The following is a 13341-nucleotide window of genomic DNA, read 5'->3' as shown; positions in this document are numbered from 1 at the left end:
CCTCTCTCTCTCTCTGTTCCCCCTCTCTCTCTCTCTGTTCCCCCTCTCTCTCTCTCTGTTCCCCCTCTCTCTCTCTCTGTTCCCCCTCTCTCTCTCTCTGTTCCCCCTCTCTCTCTCTCTGTTCCCCCTCTCTCTCTCTCTGTTCCCCCTCTCTCTCTCTCTGTTCCCCCTCTCTCTCTCTCTGTTCCCCCTCTCTCTCTCTCTGTTCCCCCTCTCTCTCTCTCTGTTCCCCCTCTCTCTCTCTCTGTTCCCCCTCTCTCTCTCTCTGTTCCCCCTCTCTCTCTCTCTGTTCCCCCTCTCTCTCTCTCTGTTCCCCCTCTCTCTCTCTCTGTTCCCCCTCTCTCTCTCTCTGTTCCCCCTCTCTCTCTCTGTTCCCTCTCTCCCTCTCTCTCTCTCTCTGCTTGTTCCCCCTCCCTCGGTTTGTTCCCCCTCTCTCTCTCTGTTCCCTCTCTCCCTCTCTCTCTCTCTCTGCTTGTTCTCTTTCCCCCCCTCCCTCTCCCTGCATATTGTAACGTTGCCGCTCTCTCCAGCACTAAGTTTGATTACTTTTCACACAGGTTAAATGTAAAACCTGTACCATTGATTATAATTGTCATTGTTCTTAAAAACTTTAACTTTATGGGATTTTAAACATTTATTTCTGCCAAAAGAAAAATTAATTTCTTTGGATCTGTTCTTGTTTTCTTTGTGGCAGATGTGAAATGAAAACTATACTAAGTTTAGTCCGTGTGGATTAAACTAACACATTTAATGAAAGTTGAATGTTAACAACAGACATTCTGAAATCATTGACCAAGTCTTTTTTTTTGGTGGTTGTATTAAAAGTATCTTGCAAAATTAATAATGCAACAATGCATCAATTGAGAATGACAGATTTTGTTTGCATATTAAACTGAATACAGGCATTTATAATCAAGCCTATTTATACCTGGCTAACGTGTAGTGTTCTAAGCATGTACTTGATTATTGATCTGAAATAATTCAAAGGCATTCTAGTTCTTTTTAACATTGTCACTATTTTAATGAGTAGAATCATGGAAATTAATATATACCCACACCAAGACCCCCACCCGTCCCTGCAACAACAAGAAGTAAATAGCTAAATGATGTATGTTTGTATTAAATTACATAATCTGAAAGAGAAATGCAGGTGTAGTTATGAGAACTTCTTGTACTTAAAAGTAGTGCTATAGGCTTTTTAATGTATAGTTAAGTGGGTTAATAACAATAGGGTAAATGTCTAATTGGGAAAGCACTAGTGCTGGTGTAACACTGCAACTGTATGTATTGAAGTATCAGCTGAGAATGAACTTCGGGACTGCAGCTTGAACGGGTATCTTTCTGTGCTAGGTGAGGTTGCTTGTTCCCCAGGGTTAGGAGCAAAATTTGATTTCTTTGAAACTGAATTGCATTTATTGGGTAAGGTTGATGTCAACCTTAAGAGGAACTTTCAGTTGATCATTTATAATTGTTTCCTATAATTAAATATTTACAATGCACATCTGATATTCGTGACTGAGCCTTGTATTGGTAGTAGTGTACAATTGTTGAAGGTGGAACTTGATTAAGAAGTGACAAAATTGTGTTCAGAAGAAGCAAGTTTTTTTTAGAATATCAGTGGAAAATGCAGCAAAGTATTGATTCAGAAACTGCAAAGTTATAATTAATCTTTCAGTGGTCTTCTTCAGGGCTTGAAAACAACACCCAAAAGTTTGACCTGCAGTTCAGTTAGGTTCAAAATGATTCATGTTAAAGTTTGCATATCTTATGAATGGTCATCTAATCCACTGGTGCATAATTGGAACAAAATTGTTGTCTCCGACCAATCAGAAAATAATACCTACTTGAAAGTTGTTCTTTCGCATAGTCAATTATCTTTACTTTGCAATCTTAAATTTGGATGTTAAGCAATTTAGTGTCCAGTTTCAGCTGTGGGCTAGATTGAACTGTTATGTGGGCAGTAGTTCCTTGGAGGATTCCAGGCAGCCTGACTGCTAATATTTGTCTTTTGTTCATAAGCACCAGCTCTGCAATATACTGAATTAAGGGACTAGCTGTAAGAGTTTTCAAAAGAAAAGTCTAACGTAGATTCTTCCAAGTCTTTGGATTGAGCATCGTTTACAAGATTGATCTAAAAGTTCCTGAGAAGATTGGAGTGTTATAGATATTTTTTAAAAAGCTTGAAGTTATCCAAAAGAACACTTGATTCTAACTTTTTTGGACCAAAATAAATACTAAAAGCTCTCTGATTCTGTACTGATGTCAAAGTGGTCAACTATTTGAATCCTCTGTCATGTTATTGTCAATACTAATCCAATGTAGGTTTGGTTGCTTTTAAAATTGAAACTGGGTGGTATGCATTGAATTTCAAATTCACCTCTGTGTTCATACTTTAAAATGTAAAGGTGCTGTGTTAATTAGTTTCTTTGCAACAATTCTGAGTTGGGTAGGTGTTCTTATTTGAGCTGTTTAACAATTTGCATTTTTGGAGATGGCATGTCAGTGCAACACATACCTGCTTCATCTATTAGTGAAAGGATGTAAACGGTGAGAATTTATTCACAGGTACTTTTTGTTGCCAGTATAAATTATTTTTCTCATGCCATGGCACAGATTTCATATTGTTACACGTGGTTGATATTTAGCCTTCCTAGAGTTCATTGTAAACACAGGTTGAAACTTTTTTCATATTCACTTAGCATAATCAGTTGAGTTTCATGCTTGTAATGCTTTTGTATTCTGTTATAAATTTAATGTGAATTTCATGTAGGAATGGATTACAACAATCTGGTGTAAAGACTGAATTTGATTTATTCACCAGGTAAATCCAAACAGTTAAAATTTGATTTGTCAATTAAAAACATCAGGATAGATCTTCTGGTGAAGGGCAATTTGTCAGAAAAATTAGAGGGATATCTTGGGTTTACAAAATAATCCTAATAATGAGACACCCTTTTATTAACAAGCTTGGTTGGCAAGTTCAGATGTAGCAAGTGCTGTGAATTTACTGAAAATAGCAGATGATTTCTGTTGCTTCACCATGGTGCAGTTGATGTACTGTCCTGGACCCATTAATTTTATTAACTTGTTGGGTTTATTGCATGAATGAATGGAGTACTAACAACCATCTCAGTCAGTCACCAAAACCAAGAATCTAATTATAGATTTTAGGAAGGAAAAACCAGAGGTCTGTGATCCCATGATCATTGGGGAGAGGTGGAGAAGGTGAGTAAATTTAAATTCCTGGGAGTCACTAGGCCCTTTAAGGCAACAAAAAAACCTAACTGTAAAGGCGGAGATTCTCTGCCCTTCCATCGGGGGACTTAATTTCTTGTTATGCTCTGGCGGGCTCTGAGGCGCCGACTTTGATAATTCGGGGAAGGATAATCGGCAGAGCGCAGTGCTCCAGTGCCTGGCTTGTACAGCTGCTGTTGTGGTTTGTTAGGGGCTGGCTGATGACTCCTCCATCGGCACCAGAGGCACTATGAGGTGCTGCTCGACATGAATGTGGCGCAGGAGCAGCCTTTTAGGGCTGTTCCATGTTTCCCCTCCGCGTTTATAGTCAGCCTCCATGGGGAGGCCTGGCATGAAAGTGCCTACTATCTTGGAGGATTTTTTTTGGGCCCATCTTACTAATGTAATCATGTAGAAACCACAGCAGCTCTGCTTCCTCAGGAGTTTGCAGAGGTTTGGTAACAATATTGAAAACCTTGACAAACTTCTACAGATGTTTAATGGAAATTGTGCTGATCAGCTGCAACGTGGCCAGATATGGATGTACCAATAACTCAGCAGAAAGTCCTGCAAAAGGTAGTGGACGTAGCCCAGTAGATCCACAGGCAAAATTCTCCCCACTATTGAGAACGTATGCATGGAACGCTGCCATTGGAGAACAGCAGTCCTCATCAAGGATCCACACCACCCATCCCATGCTCTGTTTTCGCTGCTGTCATCAAGAAAGAGGTGCAGGTGCCAAATGACTTGTACTACCAGGTTTAGAAACAGTACTATCAAAGTCCAAAACAGCAGACTTAATCAGAGACTCATTTAAGGACTCTTACTTTGGATCTTATTTATTACTGAATATTTATTTCTGCATTTACACAGTCAGTTTGTTTATATTTTTGTGTACAACTGCGGGTTCTGCACCAAGATGGTGGCGCCTATGATCGGCAAGATCCACGAGGACACCAGAACACCCCTGTCTGAGAAGAATATGCAGAGGAGATGACCCACAAGATGGTGACCACGGCAACGGTCCAATGAGGGGTATTGTGGCTGAAGGACTCCCACAGGCGGTGGGCTGTTGATGACTTGTAGAGGAACCCACACACTCTGTGGGCTGCTGGAGACTGGCTTGAACCTGGCTGAATGGGTACCAGGTGTTGGAACTGGGATGCTAGAAGGTGCAGAGGGTGCCGAAAGTTCTTAATCGTATGGAGGTTTGGATCTGGGGGTCAAGTTGCTGATGTCTTGGCCTAGACTCTGTGTGGCTGGAGATGCTTTTGCTGCTTTCCCTGACTGTCAGTGGTGCTTCAGACAATTTCTGCTCATGTCAAATCTGTCTACCTTGCAGCAGACAAAAGGAAATTTCATGTAAAAGGGCATATTTTAGTGTATGATAATAAATTGAATCTTGAATCTAATTTTTCTTCTTGAGTGCAATTTACACTATTGATAGATATTCTGCCTGGTCTACAGGAAATAGAACCTCAGGGTTGTACGGGATGTTGTATGTACTTTGACAATAAATTTGAATTTAGTCTTCTATGAAAGTTGGAAGGCAAAGTAGTGATTTGATTGAAGTTGTCTTACTATTAAGTACAATCAGTAGGTTAATGAGCAAGAAACTATTTCTGTTGGATTATCTAGGATCCGAGAACCATGTCTAAGTTTCGTTGCCAGACCTCTCAAGGGTGAAATTGAAAACATTATATGTATGATTGGAGTGTGGTAGAAATTTGGAGCTTGACTGTAAAGAATGACTGATGCCAGGCCAATTGTTTACTTATGTTTTAGATTGTTAACCAAAGGCATTGAGATGTGAGGAAAAAGCATGGAGTTGGGTCACGAATCATGTCCTGAACTAATCAAATGATATAGGCTCAAGGGACTTAATGGTGTATGTATTCCTGATGCATAATTTTCATGTTAACTCTTTTTATGGCAGATTTATTTTCATAATAGAGATGGAACCTTATCTGATTACCTGTTTATGGCAATATTTTCATGAATGCTTTGCCTAATGTAGTTTTTTTAAACCCTTCTCTATCATCTTTCACATATTGTCTTTAAATTTTGTTAGTTGTTTAGGTGCACCATTGGTTAGTCATTTAATAGCCTTGCGCTTATCAGTATGCATTTCCAGAAACAATTCATACTTTTCTGGATATTAGAAAAGTCAAGGATAGAAATATTGAAATTAATTGTTAGTCATAATATTGTTGAATAGTTGAGATGACTCAAAAGGCCAAATGGCTCACTCCTCCAATTGCCTTCAGGATGGAGGTAAATTATTAACTTCCGGGTTGTGAGATCCTATGATTTGAAATTGATTTACAGAAGCCATTTGGTATAAATCCAATGGTAAGCAAAAACACAAAGAAATGCTCAAAGAACTCGCAGTGGTGTAGGAGGTAAAGACTACAGTGCCCTCCATAATGTTTGGGGCAAATACACTTTTTCCCTTTATTTGCTCCTGTGCTCCACAATTTTAAATTTGTAACTAAACAATTCACATGTTGTTAAAGTGCACATTCTAGATTTTACTCAAGGGTATTTGTGTATATTTTGCTGTGACCTTGGAGAAATTACAGTAATTTTTATACATAGTCCCCTCATTTCAGGGCAACATAATATTTGGGACATAGCAATGGTGTGTATATTAAAGTAGTCATGCTTAGTACTTTGTTGCATATCCCTTGCATGCAATGGCTGCTTGAAGTCTGTGATTCATAGATATCACCAGGTGCTGAGTATCTTCTCTGGTGATTCTCTGCCATGCCTCCACTGCAGCAATCTTCAGCTTCTGCTTGTTTCGGGGACTTGTCACCTTAAATCTCCTCGTCAGCATATGGAAGGCATGCTCAATTGTATTTGGATCTCGTGGCTGACTTGGCCATTCAGGAATTTTCCAGTTTTTAGCTTTGAAAAATTTCTTTGTTGCTTTAGCAGTATGTTTGGGATCATTGTCTGGCAGAAGGATGAAGCACCCTCCATGAGTTTGGAGGGATTTCCTCAAACGTGAGTAGAAAAGATTATTCACCTCAGAATTCATTTTACTACCGCCATCAGCAGTTACATCATTGAAGATGAGGGCAGCCATACGTACTCAGGGCATAACACACCCACCATGTTTCGCAGATGAGTGGGTATGCTTTCGATCTTGGGCAGTTCCTTTACACCACCACACTTTGTTCTTGCCATCACACTGATACAGTTAATCTTGATCTCATTTGTCTCCAAGACGTTTTTCCATAAATCTACAGTTTTTTTAAAATACTTCTTAGCAAACTGTAATCTGGCCATCGTGTTTCTGCGGCTAACTAGTGGCTTGCGTCGCAACCTCTGTATTTTTGTTCATGAAATCTTCTGTGGACAGTAGTCATTGACACATCCACATCTGCCTCCTGAAGAGTGTTTCTGATCAGTTGGACAGATGTTTGGGGATTTTTTTTTTCTTCATTGTGATGAGAATTCTTCTGCCATCAGCAGTGGCGGTCTTCCTTGGCCTACCAGTTCCTTTGCGATTATTGAGCTTACCAGTAGGCTCTTTCTTCTTAATGATATTGTAAGTAGTTGATTTTGGTAATCCTAAGGTTTGGACAATGTCTCTTAATATTTTATTCTTGTTTTTCAGCCTCATAATGTTTTCTTTGATTTTCATTGGCACAACTCCGATACTCGTGTTGAAAAATGGCAACAACAGACTCCACAAAAGAAGCAAGCTTAGCTCTCTTAAACCTGCACCATTGAAGCAATTACATATACCTGATTAATCAAAAATACTTGTGAAGTCCCAAACAGTGCTCCGAAATGGGGGAACTATGTATATATAGAAAAAAATGTGCAGTAATTTCTACATGGTCAAACCGAAATAACTTTGAATAAAATCTGGAACGTGCACTTGAATCGCCTGTGAATCGTTTGATACCAAATTTAAAATTGTGGCACACAGGGGCAAAAAAGGAAAAAAAAGTATCTTGATGCCAAACATTATGGAGGACACTGTATATTACTGAAATTTTGACCTGAGCCCTTCTTTCAGGAATAAGCAAAGAACAGGAAGGCGTCAGAATAAATACTGAAGACTCTCCGGGGGAGGTCCAGACCAACAAAAGGTGTTAATTGGATACAAGAGGAGAGGTGAAAATTGAGAGACCTGGAGGAAAGGTGACAGGGGGAAGGGGTGATTAAGAGAAACCGATGTTAATACCAGATGGTTGGAGGGTGCCCAGGCAGAATATGTTCCTCCTATATGTGGGTGGTCTCAGTCTGGCAGACCATAGACAGACATATTCTTCCATCAATTTGTTTCTGTTTCATTTTTTATAAAGTTGTCTTTTTAAAAAAAAAATTAATGGGAGGAAAAAAATAAAAAAGTACACCAGTTTAAAAATTTGCAAAAAAAAATGTAATGTGTGGATTCAAATTTTGTTGGATTAATGAATACTTGTGATGGCATCCACAAATAAAAAGCTATACAGGTTCGATAGCCTGATTGGGTGATCAAAGTTCAAATCCAACATCTGAACTTCTGGATTGAATGTTTAAAGTTCTGAATGAAGAGGGATGTTCTCAGAACTAGTCAGCTTGTCTAAATTGCAGCATAATATTCTTCTTTAAACTGACGAAACAAAGCCTAAAGTGCATTTATTCCCAAACAACTATCACTGTTATTAGCCAACTGTTGAAAAATAGACACTTTCTTTTCGTTGATTCCAGTACTTATTTTTAAAACCATTTGTATTTTCTTCTTGAATTTTTGTACTTTCTGGAAGATGGAGTTCTTGAGGCCATGAGATTTTTCATTTGTTAATCTTTTGAGTTTTGAATATCTCAACCATGGAGAGGTTATTGTAAATTCATTGCCAATCTTACCACCCTGCTCATGTCTCCAGATGTTAACCTTCATCCATGTGAATGTAATGGGACTTTCAGCAGAGTGTACAGTATGGAATAACTTGTGTGGTCCATAACAATATTGTGGTTCCTGTACGAAGATCTGATTAAATCAAATTATTCCAGTGTGGTAATAATTGGCATCTACATAAGAATATATAATGCCCACAAATGTTGTTGATCTTCAACTGTTTAAATTGTAGATGGGACTATCAATGATTCCAGCAGAATCCTTGATCAAGAATACTTGATAGGTTGTGTACTGTTCAGGGTTCCACCTGGAATTTTTTTTTTGCTCCAAACCTTTTCACAGTTTTAAATAACCATTGCAGGAAACCTTAATTCTAAAGAGAGATGAATGACCCATCTTGGTATCAGGATAGTATTTGAGCGATCTAAGATCAAGGAGAATATCTTCCAGTCATATCTGACTCAGTTTGCGATGGTTTTTGATGGAAAATCCTTCTGGTCACGTTGTCCATCTTTAATGGTAGTGCCTTCATTCTAGCCATCTTCAAATCCTTTTATGACACCAGGAAAAAGCTATTTGTTCATGATTTCAATAAATGGCTTTGATGACACATCCTCATGTAATGAAGTTACCCATCCCAATTTGCAACAGATTTTGGCAACAAATCAAGCCAAGCCATCTGCAGATAACTTTTTTTCTGTCACCTTGATGCTTATTGGTGTTCCTCTCTCATACGAGAAGATGTGTAGCTTTTCTGTGACATTAGGCATTCTCTTACTGGCCGAGTTAGGTACCTGACCTCTATGGTTACTTCACGGTTTGCAAGACCCAAAGCAGAAATTATGTAATTGGAGTTGTGTAGTAATCTGCTGGGATTGAACTTCAACAATAGTTTGTAAAGCTTGACACAAATCAAGTCTAAACTATTTGCTTCACCTTTTTCTTGCGATGTTTTCCCTTCCTTGTACCCCTTTTTCTCTGCTCAGAGGATGTTAAATATATGGTATTCACAATTCTGACGTTCAACATCTGCAAGTCCAGTCTTTTGACCAACCTGACTCAACTTGCCAGACAGCAGTGATCCCTACGCTTTGTGTTTTTTGACCATCCCAAAGCATTGACAAAACAATACTATTAAGATTTTCACAGAATCCTAAAGTTAATGGAAGAAGAAATGAATCAACATCAGTCTCATCTTCCAGACCACAAACCTTTTGCATTAGCGTGTTTTTTTTCCACTCCGTCGGCTACAAAGGGTATGCCAAATTGTTATCCTTCCAGATATCAAATGTTGGAATTGCACTCACTCAATCCCAAGACACAGCTCAAAATAATATTACCAGGTGGACAGAGAAAAAAAGCTTGTGCTCAAAATTGACTTGAAGAAATGGAACATCACCAATGGGAATCTGATTGGCCCATGGCTGATCAAAATGGAGAAGCATCATTTGGGGTTGTAGTCAGAACATTGAGACCATGAATCAGCACACAGATATTCTGAAGTGGCTAAATGAACAGTCCACTTTCTGAAGCTGTCTGTCTTGTCAATCAACACCAGTCTCAACTGTGGTTTCCACATTGACATTATTAACCGCCACATAACACGCAAAATCAGAGTGGGGGTAAGTCATCCTTGACCCTGAAGACTAGCTAAAGAATAAAATTTGCAATGTATTTAAAAACCTCTTAAAGGGATGACTCCTGTAGTTGCACATTTTTACAGCTGTATGGGGGCCTATTAATAATTCGTTGTAGTATGAGAGGCTAATTGTAGTACAACAATATTAGCTGACTTTTCTCTTTAAGCCACCACAATATCCTTGACTTTATCTCTGTACAAATTCACCAGTCTTGTTCCTTGATCTTTTAAATGCAAACTATATGAATCTTCAGAGACCTAAAGGAATTTTTTATTACAGCCCCATAACCCAATTAGCTTCCACGAGCAGATGAATGAACTTCTCTCCAAAATATCCTATAAGTTAATTTCAATTTTTAATATTGCATATTTGTATTTATTCATTACTGCATTTTGTGAAATGTGTGTGTAGCTCTTTTTTTCAGTTCTTTTAATATTTCCTTTTAATATCATTACTTTGCATTGTAATTCTTTTAGATTATGAAAATGAGTTTGCTTTTTTTAAATTCGCTGACTTCTGGCTGTTGCAAAATCCATTAAATGTTGGCCAAACATTTCTGTTTTGGTCCATTTCAGTCAACAACTTTTCTCATTCTATTGACTGTGCAGTATTTGTATGCTGTCTTACGAATATATACATCTTTTGTGACTATATTGCATTTCAATGCATTCTCAATGCAAAACTTGTCTAATGCACAAATATCTGTTTTGTTGTAACCTGTGCAGCACATGATCAGAGGTGTTTCCATCTATCTTGTATGCTCCATCCATAGTCTGACTTGTGCTCTTTTCTGTTTTTGCTGATTTTCCACATTTTGACGTGTTGCAGTGGGTTAGGTTGTCGCCTGGATATGTGTAAAATAGCACAGCTGAAAATTGTCAAGCTCATTGACTTAGTGGATGTTTTAGGACTAGTTTCATAACCATGAAGACAGAAGCTTCCAGCTCTCTGAGAGATTTTGAATTTTACTTTGTAGTCTGATACCTGATTCTTCAGTCTGCCAAGAATTAAGCCCAAACCAGTAATTATTCCACTGCTGTGGCAAATCCATCCACATTGATTTTTAGATTTTCATAGGCATAGCTTCAAGTGTGAACTCAATATAGTCTGATACCTGATTCTTCAGTCTGCCAAGAATTAAGCCCAAACCAGTAATTATTCCACTGCTGTGGCAAATCCATCCACATTGATTTTTAGATTTTCATAGGCATAGCTTCAAGTGTGAACTCAATGCCTTCCACACCCGATTTGATGTCATGGCGAAGAACTTCTCCACAATCTCCATCAGTACCGGAGGACCACAGGGCTGTGTTCTTAGCGCCTTGCTCTACTCACTTTACACCTACAATTGTCGTAGCACGGTACAATGATAATACTATCTACAAATTTGCCCAGTGCAGATCTCTGGAAGGGGATGAGTCATCTTACAGGATGGAGATTGAAAATTTGGCTGAATGGTGGACTAACAACAATCTTGCACTCATTGTCACCAAACCTAAGGAACTGATTGTTGACTTTAAGAAAGGAGAGGGAATCCAGAGGTGTACAATCCAGTGATCATTGGGTGATCAGAGGTGGAGAGGGTGAGCAAATTTAAGTTCTTGGGAGTCCCTCTCAGAAGATCTTTCCTGGTCCCAACACACAAATGGCATCATGAAGAAAGCACGTCAGCACCTCCTTTTTTCTGCAGGCGTAGCTGAATTACCATTAATTGGTCTTCTCTTTGGCTTGGCTTCGCGGACGAAGATTTATGGAGGGGGTAAAAAGTCCACGTCAGCTGCAGGCTCGTTTGTGGCTGACAAGTCCGATGCGGGACAGGCAGACACGATTGCAGCGGTTGCAAGGGAAAATTGGTTGGTTGGGGTTGGGTGTTGGGTTTTTCCTCCTTTGCCTTTTGTCAGTGAGGTGGGCTCTGCGGTCTTCTTCAAAGGAGGTTGCTGCCCGCCAAACTGTGAGGCGCCAAGATGCACGGTTTGAGGCGTTATCAGCCCACTGGCGGTGGTCAATGTGGCAGGCACCAAGAGATTTCTTTAGGCAGTCCTTGTACCTTTTCTTTGGTGCACCTCTGTCACGGTGGCCAGTGGAGAGCTCGCCATATATCTTGGGAAGGCGATGGTCCTCCATTCTGGAGACGTGACCCATCCAGCGCAGCTGGATCTTCAGCAGCGTGGACTCAATGCTGTCGACCTCTGCCATCTCGAGTACTTCGACGTTAGGGGTGTAAGCGCTCCAATGGATGTTGAGGATGGAGCGGAGACAACGCTGGTGGAAGCGTTCTAGGAGCCGTAGGTGGTGCCGGTAGAGGACCCATGATTCGGAGCCGAACAGGAGTGTGGGTATGACAACGGCTCTGTATACGCTTACCTTTGTGAGGTTTTTCAGTTGGTTGTTTTTCCAGACTCTTTTGTGTAGTCTTCCAAAGGCGCTATTTGCCTTGGCGAGTCTGCTGTCTATCTCATTGTCGATCCTTGCATCTGATGAAATGGTGCAGCCGAGATAGGTAAACTGGTTGACCGTTTTGAGTTTTGTGTGCCCGATGGAGATGTGGGGGGGCTGGTAGTCATGGTGGGGAGCTGGCTGATGGAGGACCTCAGTTTTCTTCAGGCTGACTTCCAGGCCAAACATTTTGGCAGTTTCCGCAAAGCAGGACGTCAAGCGCTGAAGAGCTGGCTCTGAATGGGCAACTAAAGCGGCATCATCTGCAAAGAGTAGTTCACGGACAAGTTTCTCTTGTGTCTTGGTGTGAGCGTGCAGGCGCCTCAGATTGAAGAGACTGCCATCCATGCGGTACCGGATGTAAACAGCGTCTTCATTGTTGGGGTCTTTCATGGCTTGGTTCAGCATCATGCTGAAGAAGATTGAAAAGAGGGTTGGTGCGAGAACACAGCCTTGCTTCACGCCATTGTTAATGGAGAAGGGTTCAGAGAGCTCATTGCTGTATCTGACCCGACCTTGTTGGTTTTCGTGCAGTTGGATAATCATGTTGAGGAACTTTGGGGGACATCCGATGCGCTCTAGTATTTGCCAAAGCCCTTTCCTGCTCACGGTGTCGAAGGCTTTGGTGAGGTCAACAAAGGTGATGTAGAGTCCTTTGTTTTGTTCTCTGCACTTTTCTTGGAGCTGTCTGAGGGCAAAGACCATGTCAGTGGTTCCTCTGTTTGCGCGAAAGCCGCACTGTGATTCTGGGAGAATATTCTCGGCGACACTAGGTATTATTCTATTTAGTAGAATCCTAGCGAAGATTTTGCCTGCAATGGAGAGCAACGTGATTCCCCTGTAGTTTGAGCAGTCTGATTTCTCGCCTTTGTTTTTGTACAGGGTGATGATGGTGGCATCACGAAGATCCTGAGGCAGTTTACCTTGGTCCCAACAAAGCTTGAAAAACTCATGCAGTTTGGCATGCAGAGTTTTGCCGCCAGCCTTCCAGACTTCTGGGGGGATTCCATCCATACCTGCTGCTTTGCCACTTTTTAGTTGTTCGATTGCCTTATATGTCTCATCCAGGGTAGGAACCTCATCCAGCTCTAGCCTTAGGGGCTGTTGAGGGAGCTGGAGCAGGGCGGAATCTTGGACTGAGCGGTTGGCACTGAAAAGAGATTGGAAGTGTTC

The 13341-nt window shown here is 40.5% G+C and overlaps 1 protein-coding gene across 3 annotated transcripts in view; it reads left to right on the top strand.

Annotated features, from left to right (window-relative positions):
* The window catches only part of maco1b (macoilin 1b), a 134286-nt gene that overhangs the window by 31814 nt on the left and 89131 nt on the right, over nucleotides 1-13341 (top strand). The gene's annotated exons all lie outside the window — the stretch shown is intronic.

Source organism: Narcine bancroftii, chromosome 8 (genome assembly GCF_036971445.1).
Source record: "Narcine bancroftii isolate sNarBan1 chromosome 8, sNarBan1.hap1, whole genome shotgun sequence".
NCBI lineage: Eukaryota > Metazoa > Chordata > Chondrichthyes > Torpediniformes > Narcinidae > Narcine > Narcine bancroftii.
Note: the sequence above shows the minus strand (reverse complement) of the source record. Positions and strands in the feature narration are given on the sequence as shown.